At 43.9% G+C, this 20066-nt stretch overlaps 1 long non-coding RNA gene across 2 annotated transcripts; it reads right to left on the reverse strand.

The window, feature by feature from the left end:
* Positions 1-151: 151 nt before the first annotated feature.
* On the reverse strand, positions 152-13328 carry LOC126499283 (uncharacterized). 2 transcript variants are annotated; one of them, XR_007591044.1, is made up of 6 exons: positions 12870-13328; positions 12634-12700; positions 11778-11875; positions 11135-11177; positions 3267-3521; positions 152-266 (listed from the first exon to the last, which is right to left on the reverse strand). It is a non-coding gene; the product is annotated as an uncharacterized lncRNA (long non-coding RNA). The 2 variants fall into 2 exon arrangements; XR_007591043.1 differs by having other exon boundaries at positions 12634-13323.
* Positions 13329-20066: the final 6738 nt, after the last annotated feature.

The raw sequence follows: 20066 nt of genomic DNA on the forward strand, positions 1-20066 counted from the left end.
CACGGCTTACTTTATCCGTTTGTCAGCTTGTTACATAAAGGGTCTGAGAGGCTGTGAACTTCTGTCTCCCGCAAGAGGAAGGAGCTGAAGGAGGCGGCAGCACACGGTATGCTCCTCCTGTCTTGACACGTGTCGAGCGGCAGAGGATGCTGTTCGCAGAAACGCCAGGCATGCTCGCCTCTAGAGCAGCGGCCGCCACACAGCAGCAGCCGTTCCCAGCAGCTCATTTTCCTAGTCTCGAAGCTGAAGGGCCAAACCCTTCTATCCTGGAAAAGAAGAAAATATAAAATAAATTAAATGCAAGCAGTCTCTCCCCCTCCTGTATCCTGGTCTGACATTAGTCATCTGTTCCAAGAAACTCGGGCAACCCCAGGATCCATTTAGAATGCTGGGTGTTGAGTTTAACCTGATAGGCACAATGTATTAATGCTCTAGGTTGGGGCGGGTTCATCCTGCATGAAGTTTATGCATGGGGAAAGGGAGCTATGGGTATGTGAAGTCAGATCCTGTTTGCATGACAAGAGTAGCCAGGGGGACATGGCAATGGCTGTGCTTGAGCCATACTGAGTGTAATAAAGGCTGCAGTTGACAGAGGCTGGGCCATCTCATCTCTGTCACCATCACCATCTCCTAACTCTTAGCAAGATCTTACGCTGGAATTCTGACCCCAGGCGGCAAATCTGGAAGGCTAGGGTCTGGCAGCTGTTCAAGCTCTTGGTGTGTCTAGCCGTTCATTCCTTTCCTCTGGTCTCTCTCCTTATCAGGGTCACCATCCAGCCTTGTAAACACAAATACACACGATGCTAAGCTGCTTAAGGTAAAATACAGAGAGCCAGGCACGGTGGCTCAGATCTGTAACCCCAGCACATAGACAGCCGAGCCTTGCAAGTTTGAGGCAAGCGTGTGTGACAATGTGGGTTTCAGTTCAGCTAGGGCTCTACGGCAAGATCCTGTCTTAAACACAGTGAGAAAAACATCTTATTCAGTAGAATTTTAACATGTGATTAATATTTAGGGATCAAATCATTTTACATTGTATCCTCTCCAATCAAGCTTTCCAGACATGGTATGTGTTTAACACACGTTCATCCTGGTTTGGCCTTAGCCACATACACGTCAGTGGCTGTAAATTACAGGTGGTAGTGGTTGCATACAGGATAGTAACGGCTCGCTGTGACCTCCTTTTGGGTGGCGGATGCTCTGTCTTTAGAGTCTCTGTCAGTCTATCCTTTTTGTGGCTGCCCCTCAGAAATCTCTGGTAACCCACCTACCTTCCAATCAGCTCCAAGGCTTTGAATTGTCAGTTTTCTAGTTCCTTTCCAAGCTCCGCCTCTAGGGGGCAGCTCCAAAAGGCGTCCCAGGGAGACCTCTAGCGACTGCTCTCAGGATACACAGGACTTTGCAAAAACAACCCCAGGGGGTGGGTGGGGGAATGGAAGGGAACTGAATTAAACAAGTAAGACATCAAAGTCCCATTCCGGGGACACTAAGAGTTCCGGATCACTACGCGTCTCTTCCCGTCATTTCCGGAGCACAACATGAGCCAGGGAAGTTGTCCCTTAGTGGGCTGTGCTGTAAGGCGATCCCTTTCAAAGTTTTGCAATAGGGCATTCATTACCCTCTTGTGCCACTGGCAAAAATTCAGCTTTCTAGAAAGTGTCTTAAGGCTCTGCTTCTCCTGCTTACTCCCAGAGCCCTCAGGGCATAACAGACCTATGCTGGTCTGCCATTAGTCTAACACTAACCTTTCTTCATAGAGGTCACAGGCACAGGTGAGCTGACCCATCCCAGGACCGGGGCGTACATGCCTGGACTTGGAACATCAGTGTATCAAGATGGCTCAATCCATACACGAAGGTCCCTGAACTAAGGGAAAGGGGTCAATCAGATTCCAGAGGACATTTTACCAGCGCTTCTAAGCAAGGGCTCTCCTCTCTCTAAAGTGTGCATACGGGAGAAGACAGTATTTTCTCTTGCTCTGCTCATGGGAGGTACATCTGAAGTCAGAAACCTCAGTGACCATTTTTGCTACCAAGAAGAGATTGCATCCTGCACCTCCAAAAGAGATAAAGGCAACACAGGAGCACAGGAGCAGCCTGGGGAGCTCTATAGAATCCAGCTGGGACTACAATGTGAAGTCAATTCTGCGTTTCTGGGTACCTGGTCAGTAAATAATGCAGTGAATAGGAAATTTAGGAGGTCTGTGTGACTTATAGAAGTACCTTGTACTGAATGAAGCATCCAGAAACTTCTCTGCACAGTCTACCGCTACTGGTAACAGGTGAAAAATGAACCTTGTAGAATTATTGTCATGCAAACGTACTCCCCCCCCCCCACACACACAGGTTGAGGGTGGTGATGATGCCTTATTCCCTTTAATTAGGTTTGACAAATTGGATTTATACTAAACTTGGCAGGCTGAAGTGGCTAAAACAAGGTATCTGCTTCCTTGTTTAGGATGAAGGACAGGGATTCAGTTGGACATGAAATTAGAAACATTGTTTTAAAAAATGAGCTTCCGGAAGTTGACAGACTGAGATTTTAACTAAAAATAAGGAGAAATGATGGTCCTGAAAAAACAAATCTCGGGGAGCTTTGTGTTGAAGGATTTTTCTCTGGCCACTGGTATAGATGATCTGACTGTTTGGTAGCGTGATGCTCTCATTTGGGACCATTGGGACCAGTGCGAAGATGGCAAAGCCATGAAGCCCACTACATGCCACACAGCAGGTTAGCCAGCCCCTCCCTCCCTTTTCCTGACTGCAGCTTCACAACGTCAAGTCTATAGGAAGAGGAATGGAGGTTTATCTTTGCCAATAGAAAAGCACTTTCTTAACCCTGACCAAACATGGTCTTGATTTGTAGCCCAGGCTAGCCTAGAACTCTTGGTCCTCCTGTCTCAGCCTTGCAGGCACTATTGTTATGGATATGTGTCAACCAGGCCCAGGCTTTCTCTCAAGATCCACCTAGAGGCGGGGCTCACTGACTAGGCTAGGCTGGCTGACCATGGAGCCCCAGGGATCTGCCTGCTTCCACTCCCCAGCACTGAGATTACAAGAGTGTGCCACCACGCCCAGCTTTTCAGTGTGGGTACTGGGGATTTGAACTTGTGTCCTCATGATTTCAGGGCAAGAACTTCACTGACTGAACCGTTTTCCCAGGTCTTATCTTTGTTGCATCTGCCAAGGACAGATGGGGGACTGGAAGATGGAGCAGAATGAACAAGTGTTCGGCCACTGGGCTCAGTGTTCACCTCTGTCACTTACCGGTGTGTCACTTTTACTAAGTCATTTGAGTGCTCTGGTAGGAAGTGCACCCTAGAGTAGCACATAAGACACATGTGTTCAGGATCCTAGGCTCATTTCAAGCTCACAGGTGATGCCTCTGATAAAATACGGTTCTGGAGAGACAATGCCCTCACTGGCGACAAATGGGTAGTTTGTTGGCTGAGTTGACTTGTCTGGCAATGTTGACTGTCCAAAGGAGGCAACTATGCAAACCTTGATTTTGTAGAATCTTCACTGCAATAAAAAAATAAATTGGGTTTCACTTTGTATTCGAAATTTCAACAATGGAAATGACTATTTGTAATATGAAAAAAGTCCACATAATTAAGTAGACATAAGTATGTCTAATGGTCCTTTGAAGAAGTACGAATGGTCATGACAGGCTGAAGACAGAGTCTATCAGCAACAAGTGGACTTAAGTTTACATTCGCCACTCAGAGGTATGGTTTGGTTATTTGGGTATATGTGGACAAGCCTCCCCCAAACATACATGCACATAAATACATGCAAGCATACCACACACACACATACACACTCAGTGTTGCGTGCACCCTGATTTTCCATCTTTCTACTTAGTAGACCTTTCCAGAGTGTTCACTACCCCCTAGAGCTACAGAGTTGGCTCCTGCGACTCAGTCCACTAAGATGGTAGGATGGGGCGAACTACTGCACTTCCCTTCCTCGAACGAGAGCTCAGGAGGCACTTCCTGGAAATGGGATGAGTTTAGGGACTCCCTGGATTTAAAAATACTTCCAACAATTATACATGTCATATAAATACTTTAATCTTTAGACCTTGTGAAATCTCTGAAAAACTGCATATTATAAAGCAACTCATTATTACTGTTAATAAGAAAAGATCCCTCCACCCCACCTCCAGAGCCGCAAATCTCTCCGACAACAAGAACAGACACAAGGATGGAAGTGAACATGAGTCCTCATTCTCAGAGGAGAGGTTTCAGAGTGGCTTTGGATGAAGCAAACATTACCCTAGGGGGATTTGAAAGAGGTCATGGAGGGGGGCTGATAATGTTTTTCCTCAAAGGTATTTTCGAAGACACCCGCTTGTTTAAGAATGTCTTATCGTTTTAGACAAGAGTGGTGGAGATGTGTTTTGCTTTCCTGGAACAACCTGCAAGCGAAAGACAGTGATAAGCTGATCCATTTGCATTTGGAGCCAGACAAATGTTACAAATGCTTTCCCTCCGATGTTTGGGTTTTTTGAAACCAAAAACATTTGGCCCTAATATCTTTCCTCCCGATTTTTAACAAGCCATTTGTATTTGGAGGGAAATTTATTTCATATGGGTTTAATCTGCTGACACTTAGGGCATTAGTGTGTGGCCCTGGAGGTGACTGAGAGAGCCCTGTGTGCATTTGAAAGTCGGCTTGTCTCACCACACAAGTCGGGGTTCTGGCAAAGGCTCACATTGACTTTGTAGCCTGAATTTACTATAGGTTCCCAGACATACTCCCAAGAGTACCTAATTTAATGGGATAGTGCCATAGGATTTCCAGTGTTCAGAAAGGAAAACCAGCTTAGTAAATAACACACACACACACATACATACACACACACCACACACATACACGCACACACACGCACACACACACACCACACACACGTAAGATAAGGAAGAAAGTCTCCAAAGGTCCCTATATTTTTTCNNNNTATTTGGTTTTTCAAGATGGGGTTTCTCTGTGTAGCTTTGGTGCCTGTCCTGGAACTAGCTCTGTAGACCAGGCTGGCTTCCAACTCACAGAGATCCGCCTGCCTCTGCCTCCCGAGTGCTGGGATTAATGGCACGCACCACCACCACCACCTGGCTTCCAATATTGATTTTAAATGGTAGTAAATAATTGTTATAGCAACAAGGCAGAAGATATAGGTAGATCCTAAATAGTACTTGGGTTATCAGAAAAAACTGAAAGAAAGGGAAGAAAAAACCCCTACCCACTGGCCCCATAATGAACCCAACATCTACAAGTCTTCTTGCTGCAGATTCTTACGGTAACTTTGCAATTGCAGTTGTAGGGGAAACAGAACCTAGGCAGGTGATTACCCTACATGATAGTGTTTTATGTTGCAGGAAGAAAGAGCTGCCACTGAAGTAAGGCGGTCTGCAAACACGACAGAACTTCCCACCGAAACCTTCGCCGGACAGAAACAACAGGAACCCATGCCCTGGGCAGTCAGAGGAAGTCTTAGCTCAGATTTGAAGTCATCTAGTGCGGTTGTTTCTCTGACTAAGACCTTGACCAGGAACAACCCCAGCAAAGCACCACAGAACATTTCAGTCAGCTGTAACAGCTGCAGATCTCTACTTGAGAGCATCAGAAGGGCTGTGAAATCACCCCAAGTTTAGTCAGGTAGACTTGTGGAAAGAGTGGTCTTCCTGCTGACTGCCTCCAGCCCAGCAGGACGCCCGTCCTTCTCCTTTGTGAGAATTCACTGTGGGTGTGGACGAGACAGGCATAGAGAGCTGACCTGGAGTGAAGGGGACTAATGCCTAGGTGAAAACACCCTGGGCAGAGCCTGCTGGCACCCTCTGGCTTTCACAACGCCGCCTTTTACTGATAATGGGCACAGTGCTAAACACATGTGGCTGAGCAGTAGATAACACACACACACACACACATACACACACCACATGCGCGCGCGAGCATGAGCGTGCACATGCCGCAGTGTCGTCATTTCCTGACCACACCAGAAACCACATTTAACTCACAGCCTCCTGATACAAAAGCAACACTCTGGCTCTTCTGAACCGTCAAAAGTCGAGGGCAACTCCAACGGTTTCCCCCAGGACGAGGGTAATGACTGCATCCTGGGCTTGGAGCGGCCACTTTGTGCTCGGCCAGCTTTCAGAATAACCCCGTGTGGGAGGGAAAACTAACACATTGCTGAATGTCTTCTCCATCCCAGGCTTGACATGTTAATTAGGGCATTTAGTCTACCAAAAAGGCCCCCAAACTGGTGTTTTGAAATGCGCTGTCGTCACTTTTTCAAGGCATTACATAATAAATGTGAATTATTCACTAACTTTTCAATGATTACATGACATTAAACCCAGTGAATAGACTACAATTTCTTCGGCACTCCCTCACTACGGAGGAGTGTGAATGTTTTAATTCCTTGTTACTGCTGATAATTGCAACAGTAAACTCCCCTTTATAAGGTTATTCTTCACCTGTATAGTAACAGAATTTTCATACGTATGTCACATTATTTCTTGATACATGATACATGACATAAATTTATATTAATTATATATACAGATTATACGCCCAGATTACAAATTCTCTTATAAAACTTTAATCTTCTCTAGGTGTGGAATTAAACTTCTTCTCCGTCACCACACATCACTGAAGACTGCATAAATATTTTCAAAAGGTTCAAATCTTTTTTAATTATGTGCATCTATGTGCGTCTTTTTAACTATGCACATTTAGGTGTGTCTGTGTACAGATCCCCGGGAGCTGGAGTTACACGAGGGTGTGACCCACCGATGTGGGTGCTGGGAACTAACCCAGGAGCCTCTGCAAGAGCAACAATGGCTCTTAGCTGCCTCTCCAGCTCCAACAAATCTTGTTCTGTGATCTAAATTGTCAGGAGTTTCTCATTTATCGACTCTGTTTGTTTGCTTTTCCTCCTTCCTTTGGTGCTGAGAAATCAAACCCAAGCCAGTGAGGACACCGAGCTGCCCCCGACCTCGCTTCTATGTCTTCACCGTAGTTATACGAATTCAGTTCTTAGATTTACCAATTGTGATTTTCTTTTAGTTTCATATGTTCACTTGTTCTTCAGTTTTGCTAACATTCCCCCTTTAAAATCTCCTTATGAAATTTTCTTATTTTCTATTTTCTTATTTTCTAAATCTCCTTATGAAATTTTCTTTTCATTTTCATGTGATAATGTGAGCTTTTGAAGTCACGGTTATGCCCCTGAGAACTGTTTTGATCACATCTTATAGAATTTAAAACACAACGGTTTCCTTTCCAGAAAGGCTACAATAGCAGTTTGTCATTTTGAGTTGATCATGAGTGGCAAGAAGAATTTTAGTGCCGAGCAGACAGGGGGGGTTTGGTTCTGTTTTTGCATTTTTATTACTAATTTTTAGTATTGCTTTATGATGGTCTGGGAACTGGGCCTGTCCACCTCATTTGGTCTTTCAAGAAGTTGTTAACCCAGGACATCAGTTTCCAACCCATTGTTATTGATTAACCAATGCAATACTTAAAAAAATAATCTAACTCCTCTGTGGAAATCACAGTCACATAAAACAAAAACCGAGCATGGATACTTGAACGGAGTCTTGAGAAGCCCAGAAAAGTGTACATGCCCGTGACTCTTGACTTTGACAATGATGGCCCCACAGATCTCTGTGAACCCCTACGGCTCAGGGAACACATTGTTATCAGCTTATGGTCAATAGATGTGATAGATGAATTCTTGGAAACAGGACATCTTTTCAAAAAGATCAATGCATTACTGCTCGCTTGAGCTAACTGACCGTAACTAGATCATACTTATTTCATTTTTGTCGACCCATGTCATGGCTTGCCAAAGATAACAGAAACTATCATGGTACCTACTGACAATCTTCAACCAGATGATGGAATTTAACATTCTTTGTGCTTCTGTGACCTTCCCTTCCCCATATTTGTAAAGGACGATGTCAAACCCAGTAGCAATATGCCATGAACTATGGTTTGGACTACGGCTTCTTGAGGCTGGGAATACGGCCCAGAGGTAGAGAACTTGCCCAGCATATGAGAAGGCCAAGGATTTACTCTCACCACTTTGCCAACCCTCTGAAATAATATAAACTAGAACCCAAGCCAAGCTTCTCAAGCTCAAATGTGCATAGGAATCACCTAAGACTTTTTTTGTTTTTTTTTGCTGTTGGGGTTGAACCTACTATTTTAAAGACTATATTACAGATAACACCACTCAGCCACATTGTGCAACTTACACAGGCTCCACAGCTAACGAGACACAGATCCAAGCCTGGAATAATGCTGGGCACTTTTCTCCGTCACAAATGACGCTCTGCATTTTTCTCTTCGTCTCTCTCTTCCCTGTGCCTCTCCCCGTCTCCTGCCACCACCAACACACACCCTTCTCTGTTCCATGTATAAACAGACCCTGGTTTCAAGTCAGTGTTTTGGATATGTACACACACACATGCACACGCACACACACACGCACATGCACACACACACACACGCACACACACACACACACACACACAATGTATTTATCCTTTCTCCCTCCCTTCCTGTCTTATGCTGGCCTCCCTTTCCCCTCCCAGCTAAATCTTTGGCCCTGTTTCTCCTGTTCCCCTTCATGGCACCCTGGGCTACCATCCTCTCTCTAGGACATCCCCCTGCCCTTCCATGGTCCCTTTTTACTTTCCTAGTTTCTGAAATTATACGAGTTTATTTGTTTGTTTTTCAAAGTCCATGTCATTTCTTTTCTTTTTAATCTCAAACATTTATTTTTAGAATTTCATATGTGAGTCCTGTATTCACTTCCTTTCCACCGCTCTCCCATTTGTAATTTCTCCATATTCCCCACTTCCTGTCAAATCCATAGTCTCCTCTTTAATTATTGTTACGCGCGCGCGCGTGCACACACACACACACATCTTGATGAGTGTTGCTTGTGTGTGTATGTGTGTTTAGGGCTGGTCACTTGGAACTGATTCTTCCTCTCTCAGCAGCCATTAAACTGCATGTAAGTCTTCATCTAGAGCTAGGACCTTATGAGATCTCCCCCAGTGCATAGCTTCAGGCTCTTGCCTGGAACTGAGTACATTGTAGATCTATCTCAGGAGCTATGGGCAGCTGGCACACATCCCTGGGTGAGCTGTTATCTTTTTTCTTCTCTGCATCCACCATAAACAGTTATGAAATACAAAGCTTTAAGATCCCAGTATCCTGAAGTATTTAATCTGCCCAATGACTTGATCAGTTAGTTCCACTAACAGAGCCAGGGAGGCTCAAAGATCCAGGCCCACTGCTAAGTTTGCCACTGGGCCCATATAAATTGTGTGTGCTAAAAACTGTCTCTTTTCAACTTTTAAAAATATACTGTGCTCACTGGCCAGTGGTAGCACATACCTTTAATCCCAGCACTTGGGAGACAGAAGCAGGCAGATCTCTGTGAATTCAAGGCCAGCCTGGTCTATAAGAACTAGAAACCCTATCTCAAGCCCCCCCCCCCCGCAACGCCCCCCCAAAAGATACTGTGCTTGCTGTCCTGCTACATTATTGTAACTAAATGTTCAAAACTTTGATTCTTTCTTTCTTTTTCTCTCTTCCAAAATATGTTCAATTCCCTTCCAACTGGAAAAGCACACGCAGGTCAACAGTTTTTTATTCCTCCCCTATCTTTTTTTATATTTGTGTATTTCTCTGTTCTGGAGACACCAATGGTATTTTGGCTGTAGTTTTGCTCCCATGTTCATTCGTTTTGCTCTTCTTATGATGAGTGGATGATGCAGGCAGGCGGTGGAGTTGCATCGAGATTTAGTCATCAAATGACTTTAATAAGAAAACCAGTGGTGATTTAACCTCCAGAGACCATTTTTTTCTGCAACTATGACAAATTAATAAATTCCTACTTTACCACATTGGGAAAAAAAAAACAACCAACCAGACAAACAAAAAAACTTTGATCATTTCCCTAAAATTCAACAATCTAAACATCTTTTAAAAAGTGTTTTGAGCAGATCATTGGGAAGGCCTCACTCTGTAGCTCAGCCTAGCCCTGAACTCACAGTCAGAATCCTTTTGCCTCAGCCTCCCCAGTACTGGGCATATAGGTAGGAGCCAATATGGTTGGCTACTAATTTTTAGTTTACACAGCCGAAAAACTGAAACTCCTTAGCTATTTGCTCTTATGAAACTGTTCTCAATTCCTTTTAAAAACCCATCTGGTCTAACTGAAGCCTTAAGACTCAGACACATTTTTTGAAACTAAGCCTCTGTCTACGTGTCTTTTTCAAAGCTGCTATTTATTGCCCCTTTATATGAAATGAGACTAAAGTTAACCGTTTATCTGGAGACTTTACTTTCTCCCAACAGGCAATTGCTCCATCATAGCAACATTTTCCGAACAAGACCCTTTGTTGCCATTGGCTAGAGACTAATTCAAATCAATAGACAAATGGGCAAAGCTTTGCTTGGGTTCCGCCCTGAGCACCTCCCAAAGCTCCACAGAGCAGGCCCCCTCCTGCTCACAGTGCCAATTTAGAGATGCAAAGAACACTGGTGGCTAAAATAGGTAGGCTGAGCAACTTTGGTTCTTCGGATTCCTCACTAAAACGGAAGCACAAATCTTTTAAAGCATCCACACATGAGAACAATGAGAAAGAGAGAGAAAACAGTAATAAATTGTGCGGGTTAGGAAACAAGAGAGTGGAGAACAAATGTTTCTGCAGGCTTTGAAAACCAGAGCAGCGCGGGGGGGGGGGGGGGGGCACGTGCAACAACTCCCTTAAAGAGCAGCAGTGGTTCCCAACCTTCCTAACCCCGCGACCCTTTGGTTGCAGTTCCTCATGGTGTGGTGATTGATCCTCAACCTTAAAGTTATTTTCGTTGCTACTTCCTAACTGTAAGTTTGCTACTGTTATGAATCATAACGTAAATGCATTCTGATGGTCTTAGGTGACCACCGTGAAAGGGCCGTTCATCCCCCAAAGGGGTCGTGACCCACAGGTTGAGAAATGCTAGTTGGACACTGGCTGCACAGGAACACAGCGGGAATTCACGTGATAGTGCGGCTAAAAGCAGGGATCGTCTCTATCATCTGTCTTTATCCGGGGCCAAGTCTTACTTACCTTGGTTGAAGCCGGAAGGCATAGTTGAAGGACCAGGTAGATTCTGAAACAGAAGAAACCATATGCAGTCAAGGACGGCAAAGTGTGCAGAAAATAAGTAAGTTCTAAAGTCTGCATTCTTCCTCAGCTCCCAGGGCACTGGGGCCCAGCCTGTGCCCCGCAGGGGAGCCAAGCCTCTTCACTTGGAATATGAGCATCACGACAAAAAGCTGCACAAGTTTCTTGATGTCATGGGTTTCCAGTTTATGTCGTGTGTTCCAAATACTAGCCATACATAGAGTTCTTTCAACTTTTAAGAACTTACTTATTAAAAGTAAGTTCTAGGATCAAAAGACATGGAGAAAGTCTCAGACATAAAAAATAGGAACTAACATTCACAAACAGCAAAAATCAAGACAGAGGAAGCGGAATCCACGCAGAGAGCTGGGAAAGAACATTATCGATGCTACCTGAGGCCCATTCAACATAATAAAAAGACAATTAAAAAAACAGGCTAAGGAGAAAAAGAACAGTGGATTAAAGATACTGTAACAGAAATGAGAAAAAAATACAGATGCCAAATTATAAAACAAAACTAAAGAAGAAAAAACAGAAACAAAACAAAAACACCTTTACTGGAAGAAAAAGACAACACTTAACTCACAGGAGACAGCGTATCTCCCGAACTGGGTTTCTCGGAACGAGGAGCATTCTTCCCGCTCTGGTGCGCTCACCCTTATGCCCAGAAAGGTCAGAACTTTCCTGAATGTTGAAATTTCTCCCAAAAGAGGGAGAAATAGGAAAAAAAAATGAGTGAGAGGCTTGATTAGATGCCCAACACTGAAAAGCTTAGCTGGAGAACACTAGAGAATGGGGGAGCGGAGGCAGAGTTTGGGGTGGATAAGATAACACAGACAAATACGGAAACCCAAATTAAGGAAATCGTGCTAAGCCAGCGCGGTGCGTAAAATAAAGTGCAGAAAGTCGTATTTCCCACATGCCTCAAGTTGTAAACGGCTGTAACATAAAAATGAGTATGTACACACTGTTTACATAGACACTCGACAGAGTAAAAGGAAACTAAAATCTCGCCTTCCTCATACTGGGCAATCTAAAATGTCTAAAACCGAAAAAGCAAGCGCTATGCTGCTCGGAAACGTGACATTAAACCCTTTAAAAAGTGAACATACGTTCAGGAAAGGGAAAACAGGGGAGGAAGCAGACAGTCATCTCATTTCTTGTTTTATTTATTTCTATTATTACCAGGCCTTGAAAAGCAATGCGATTATACAATGATGAAACTACAATTTTTCATATTTCAACAAAACTAAAAATCTACTCGGCAAAGAGAATTATAAAAGTAGACTTGTATCGAGGGGAGACAAACCAGAAGGGATCAAGGAAAGAGAAATAGCTACACAAGAGAGAAGCAGACAGCCCCCACCATGGTCCCATGGGGTTGGAGAGAACCCTGGAAAAGGAGCGTAGGGGGAAATTGAGCTGCGGAAGACGCTACTAACCAGGCTAGCGATTCATCCTGCCCAGAAGGCAGCCTCCGGTGATATGCAGTATGAAGTCATTCTGTAACTTAAGTTGGGGAAGAATAAAAGTAGTCACCACTTAAAGAAAGCTTACGTTTGAAGAAGACCCAGGGGTAAGAACACTCTGTGTTCCCTGCACCTGCCCCGGTTAGCCAGCTTCCCTGCCCCTTTTCCCAGGAGGCCCCACGCACCTCCCATGCTGCACCTGGTGATACCTGCTGCCTTCCCTCATCCGATAATAAACCATGAACTAGTCTAGCCTTGTGGGAAAATCCTTTTTCTCCCTGTTTCAGCACAGCCAAGGTTAGCATTTCAAGAGTCTATTGAGAAAGCACATGAAAAGGAACAAAACAAACTTGCAAAACTATAAAAAACAATTTTCTTTCCCAAGCCCAAACTCATTCTACAACTCTCTGGTCACAGACTGGTGTGTCTTAATTGGGTGCCCTTTACAAAAGCCCCAGCTTCGGTTTCCTTTTCCAGCTTCAACTTTATCTCATAATCTTGGTCCAGATCACACATCTAACAGGAGGAGAAGAAAGGGTATTGTAGAAGTACATAATGGGAAGGAAGTTTCCAGAAACAAACTAGAATGAAAAAGAAGATAAATACAGACTTTTATGGAAGATTTGATTTGTTTAAATAGGTATAATTATAACTCTTTTTTAATTTCTGTCTTAAACTTTAAAAATGCTTTTCTCTTCCATTTCTTTCAAATCTAGTAAAAGATTGGCTCATGTAAAAAAAAACAGTATATTCTTAGTAGGTCATCTTTCTTATCTATCTATCCATCTATCATCTATCTATCTATCTCTTCTTTCTTTGTATCTTTGAGAGTCTTGCTGGCCTTGAACCTGAGGATTCTCTGCCTCAGTTGGTCATCTATCTATCAATCTATCTATCTATCTATCTATCTATCTATCTATCTATCATCTCCTTTCTTTGTATCTTTTTTGAGAGTCTTGCTGGCCTTGACCTTGAGGATTCTCCGCCTCAGTCGGTCACCTCTTGCTGACAAAGTGGTGACAGTCACTTTGTACAACAGCGACTTCGTGGGCAGAGAGACACCCTGCTAACACGCTCTCTTTTCAGTGATGCCTTCTGCCGCATTTTCTCAGGACAGTCTGCCATCTCCATCATGGTGGCTGTGATAGGACCTTCATTATACCAGGAAAAATAACCGAGTGACGTCCAGCTGACCATGAGAATATTATCTGTTATTTGGATTACAGATAAAGACCAAGGCCTGTCTTTTCCACTCCCTGACAACTACTTTCTAAAATAGAATTGTACCAAATATAAGAAGTACCATGTGTTTATGATAGCGAATGCCATTGAATGTGAACTTCTGATGGAATTTCAGGGACAATGTCGGGATTTTTTTTGTCACTGTTATTTTTATATTTTATGTCTATTACTTATGTGGAAACATTTGATGTTAGCTTCATATTTGTAAAAATGACCACATATAGACAAATACAAAGAATGAACTGGTGAGCTGGAAGAAGGCTTGGCCAGCATGTGCAATGCCCTTGGTTCGGCCCTTAGCATGACCAAAAACAAACAAGCAAAAATGAGTGAATTAGCATCTGTCTTTTCCATTCCCAAACTGCACAAACAGTAATCTGTGGCTTTCTTTGGGTAGTATTGACATTTTAACATTAAACCATCCAGCTGATGGCCAGTAACATATCTTTGCCTTGTTTTTTGACTTTTAAAATTCCTCACCAGTGTTTCGTAGTGTAGGAGCATGATTGCACCCAGGTGTGAAATCTCAACCAGTGAAACTCGGTGCAGCTGCTAGGGGTATAAAGAGAGAGAACGTAGACGTGGTTAATCTGTGAACGTAAAGTCAGTTCTGCAAGCTGGGGAAGTCCTAGGGGCCCACAGTACTGCACTGCCCCAGCAGTAGGCTTTACACATACTCTTAAAAGAGTAGGTCTCAGGTCAAGAAATCTTTGCCATGATGTAATAAAGTTAAAATCTCCAAAGTTAGAGAACCCATGAAAGTGATTCATGACTCTCCTATTCGTAATGCAAATCCCACATTTCCCAAGTAAAGAGGAAGCAACTTTGATTTCATGGTGGAGTCATTCTCAAACCCCATAACAACTTGCAGAAATGTCTGGTGGCCTACTAATGTCTTTCTGTCCCCGGTATGACATGCGTACTGTGGTTCTCCAGGTCTTTGTAAGGAGCCGCTAGTAGTACCGAGGCCTAAGTCATCCTCAGAGTGAAGTTCCCAGGCCTTGGAGAACTGCTTCTGAAGATTGTAACCCAGGGAAAAGTAATTCTAAAAAAAATTTTTTAAAAAAACGAAACAAAACAAAACAGAACTATTATACAAAGAACATGGCTGTCACCCAATCTACAAGCTATGGCGGTGTGTTACAACAGAATGTCAGGGTGACCCTCTCTGCAGGTGAGTAACCAAGTGAAGTGCTATTGTTTCACTGAGCAACAACGCAGACCAGCTCCCCACCACAGTTAACTGAATAAGACTAGGTGACAATTGTTCAGAAACTTAGAGCGGTCAAAATCCCCATCACACCCGGCCAAAGGATTCAAAACCTCTACCCACTAAGCAATGGTAGACTGGGATTGGTGGTTGCGACATCTGGTCTTTTCCCCATCCTCCCTCCTTCTTTTGTGTGTCCACTGGCCCAATCCTATGTGACGTCTACTTGGACCTGGGTATTTCTCTGCCTTCCAGAAGGTTCTTAATATGATCAGGTTTTGACCTGGGGCTCTATTCCTTCACGTGACGGCTTGGATTGCAGTGATCCCCTTCTGTGGTAGGTTTGCAGCTGATTTCACGAGCACTTTTCTTCTAGGAGGAAGGAAGATAGACCCAGGCGGCTGACATTTATTAAAGAACGTGGGTTGTTAGTGCCATTGCTTTTGTCCTGACTTGGGAGAGCATATTTAATGAGGGAAAGGCAGCCTTCTCTATACCAAGGACATCATCTGATGATAATAGGTTTGAAAAATGATCAAATGGGTAATTAGCATTTAACGAGTGTAGCTTCACACCACAGGAAAGGATCCTAGAGAAGGGCTGGCACTGCGAGTTTTCCACTTGGGCATAAGCCTGTTGCTGAGTCTCTTAGAAGAAAAGAATTTATAAATCGTGCTAGACAAATCAAACCTTAGTTATTAGCTAGCCAGAGGCAAAACACTTGAAACTTAACGTCTGCCTCTAATCACGGCACTGCAAGTTTCTTCTATAGCTGTAGGCAAGCCATTGGGCCTCTTAGTGGTTCCATCTTTCCTCATCTTCAAAATGTGGGCATTAGAGGTCGCATTCATGAAAAATTATCACAAAAGACTTGGGAAGTATTGATGTAAAGCAACGATGTACTTCTTTTATAAGACCTAGTACCGATTTTTGCTGTCTTGTATGTAATAGGCAACTTAATAAATGTTTATTATATTGATGGATGAATGGATCAATAGCTGGATTGATGAGCGTGTAGGCAAATGGATGATGTAAATATACTTTGTGATATTTTATTTATATAGGCGGCTCTAGAAAATTGTATAACTTGTATGCGTCTGTTTTAGTTAGGGTTCTATGGCTGTGCAGAGATACCATGACTATGGCAACTCTTACAAAGGAAAACATTTCATCAGGGCTGGCTTGCAATTCACAGGTTTAGTCGGTTATTATCATGGTAGAAAGCATGGAGGCATGCAGACAGACATGGTGCTGGAGAGGTAGCCGACAGTTCTATATCCAGAAGGGCAGGAAAGATGGAGCTGTTGGGGCTGGCTTGAGCTTCTAAAACCCCAAAGTCCACCCACAGTGACATACAGAGGTACAGATGCCTCCACCAAAGTCACACTTAGGACAACAAGGGCACACCTCCAAATAGTGCCACTTCCTGTGAGCCTATGGAGACCATTTTCATTAAACCACCACAGTGTCTTTGTACGTATTTAAAATGCTGTGTGATCGTCCCAGTTCAGAGCCAGTAGGATGAGTTTTCCCTCTCCACTTGTGTCCGTCCAGTCCTTCTCCTTCCCGTTCCTTGCTCTTTAACCTCCTGCTCCCTGGATGACCTCACCTTCTCCTCCTCAGTCATTTCGCCACCACCCAGATTGTCCATGGCCGGCCTGTAAAGATGAGACAAATAAATATATAACCGCTCACACAATGAGCCAGGGAAAGAAAGCCAGTGCTCAACAGGGCTGTTCCAATCTGTCTGTCCTTTTATTAACCTAGTCACTAATAACTGACTCAGAGAAGAAAGGGCATACAACTCACATGACCTCTGAGGATATCTCCAAACAGCTGATTGTGTGGGCAGTTTTTAAGAAAGTTCCTTGGCCCCAGAAGATCAGCCAGTAATCAGGTACATATCACAGTTTATCTATCTGGGCCTGGTGACATAGGCCCGCACCCCCAAGCCACTGAAGAGACTAAGTCAGGGAGCTTACAGGTTCATAGTCATCTTGAGGAACTGAGTGAGAACCTGTCTCAAAAGTATAATGATAATGATGATAAAAGAGTTCATGGGGGGCTGGAGAGATGGCTCAGAGATTAAGAGCACTGGCTGCTCTTCCAGAGGACCTGAGTTCAAATCCTAGCAACCACATGGTGGCTCACAACCATCTGTAATGAGATCTGGTGCCCTCTTCTGGAAGGCAGGCAAACTTGCAGACAGAACAGTGTATACCCCAGAGCATAGGTTCAAGTCTCAGTACCATTGAGTGCTTTGAGTAAGGATGGAGTCAGGGCCAGAGTGCAGAAAGAGGCATTAATGCTGCAAGCAAGGCCTTGAGATGTCACCTGGCCAAGATCACATGGGTGTTCTGTGACCCCCTGGATTCTAGACCTGCAAAGACTGGCTAATAACGGGTTTCTACATCAGCCAGCCATTTCTATAATTTCTTTAAATCTCCAAACCATCATTGAGAAGTTTTAAAAGTCCCTTTGAAAGTTCAATCTTTACATCTATTGTATTCAAGACTGATTTCAGAATTTCCTCCTTTTCCTATGGATCCTGAATTAAAACATCCTTGGAAACATTGGTATTCCATTTTTGCAGTCAACACAACAGGGTTAGACACTGCTGGCTCTGAAATGCAGAGCTTTTAGAAGTTGGTCTCCTGGAGAGTGATGGCGGGAAGGGCAAGGGAATAGCTGGTTGACAGACACGAGGTCACGGTTAGACATGACAAGCTGGTGCTCTTTTCGTTTGTAGACAAAATCTGGTCACATATCCCATACTGGTCTCAAACTGGCCATCCTCCACTGCTGCCTCTCAGGGCTCGGTCTAGAGCCGTGTAACACCAGCCCTGACTGGCTGCTACGCTCTTCCCCAGCAGAGTGACTAGAGATGATAGCCCCGCGCTGTAACTACCACATAAGTCTCAGCTAGAAGAAGGAATGTTTAATGCTTTTACACAGAGAAATGTTTATCATGATTTATATAGAACATACATATTTATTATGATTTATACATTGGACAATACATGAAAGGATCGATAAACACGTAGTGTTTCATAAACATGTATGTTGTTATATGTTGGTTTAAAATATAAAAGGAAACAGAGGGCATGGGAGGATATGGAAAATATGGTCGCAACCGCGTCGTCTCTGAAGCGACACATTTGTTCCACCCTCACGCCCACTGCCCAAATCAATTGTATGTCTCCACAGAGATCACAGGAGCTGGGAGACGCTGCGCAATGACAACTCTCTACCTCGGAAGGGGGAGTGTTATAGTTTAGAAGTATCTGCTCACCTGCAGCCCCCGCCACTCTCGCAATTACAGTGTGTTGAGTTCTGCACGGTGGATAGAACAGTCTATAAGCAGAGAGAGTTAAATGCATTCTTGGATCTTCTTCAAACGGCTTGATTTTGATTGCCTCTTGGCTGGTTTCTTCCTGCTGACTCTCACCGCTTCCTGGCCATGGTGACCAGACCTTACAGTCCACCGCTTCTACAACAAGAAAATCACCTCCCCTCCCAGTTTTACACCACAGCCCCTGAAACAAATCTGTTTGCTCCTATTTCATACATAGCCTCATCATTGAACAAGTCGGTGTGTCTGGGAATGGGGAATGGGCCAGCCAGTCCCTCTCAAGGTTAAAGTGATGGGGTTATGAGCACCCCTGCTCAAAAGGACTTCGAGACAGAACCGATTTTGAAACTAAAAGAGGTGGCTATATAAAAATTTACTAAGTTATGACGCTAAGAAGATGACCACCAGCGGTGCAGCTTGTAAGACTGTCCGTGCTCTTCCTTCCTGCCACTGCTTGCTCTTTGCTAATTAGTGACAATACGCATCTGCTGGTGTATTTCTGAGTTTTATTTGTACAAGAAAACTATAATTCTCTCATCGCTCACTAGTTTTCTAGATTAAGAATCCTATCATCTGTTTATTGCCACTTTAAATAAATAAGGTGTTGCATTTTTTAAAATGTCAGCAAATGTCTTGATAAGAGGAAAGGTTGTACTGTTTATTTTAATGTCTTCTCTCACATGTTCCTTCTGCCTGCTGCAGAGACTACACGTTTCTTAGGAGATCGATAGCTTGTACGCACGTAATCCCTCATTTGGGTTGTGCCCAGAAAGAAGCATTGACTGATGCAAGTGAAAAGAATTATTATTATTTATTGTTAATTAAAATACAAGTACAATTGGCAATGCCTCGGCCTTGAATTGCCGATTTAGCCATTTCAGAAGACATAACTTGTCTTTCCAGCATTTACAGTTTGCTGATTGTCTTACCCCAATACATAGCCACAAAGAATCTGTGTGTGTGTGTGAGAGAGAGAGAGAGAGAGAGAGAGAGAGAGAGAGAGAGAGAGAGAGAGAGAGAGGATTTGCAGTGTGCTAGCCCATGAGCTCATGTATGGGAGGCCAGAGAGGTTGATGTCAAGCATTTCCTATTTCTCTCTATCTCTCCCCACTTTTCCTCCAGGGGCTGGAAAGATGGCTCATCAGTCAAAAGCACTTACTGGCATGTGGTACACATACATGCACAAAGGCAAAACATTCGCACGTGTGGGTGCACGCGCACACACACACACACACACACACACAGGCATAAAAAAAAAAAAAAGACCTTTAACCCCCAAAGAGGGAACATTCATAGACTACAGGTAGCAAAATGTGGGTCTAATATTTTCAGGGCTACTACTGAGCTCGCTGGAGAGGCTTAACCTCCTGGAAGCTGGTCACCATGAAGACTGAGGTCTGATCAGTGAGTAAGCCCTGGGTGAAATTGAGCTCAGGGGAGCTCTCCTCACTGGGAACTGCACGTCCAGTGCCCAGGGGCAACAGAATGGTGAAATCAAGGAACTGAACAAAGCTGCTGTTTGGCTGAACCTCAGACACAAGCGGAATGAAACAGGGACAAGGCTGGAGAGGAGAATGGAAGCCAAATTGTGTACAAGCCACA

The sequence above is a fragment of the Alexandromys fortis genome, unplaced genomic scaffold, assembly GCF_014885135.2.
Source record: "Alexandromys fortis isolate MF-2015 unplaced genomic scaffold, M_Fortis_MF-2015_v1.1 scaffold_15, whole genome shotgun sequence".
Taxonomy (NCBI): Eukaryota; Metazoa; Chordata; class Mammalia; order Rodentia; family Cricetidae; genus Alexandromys; species Alexandromys fortis.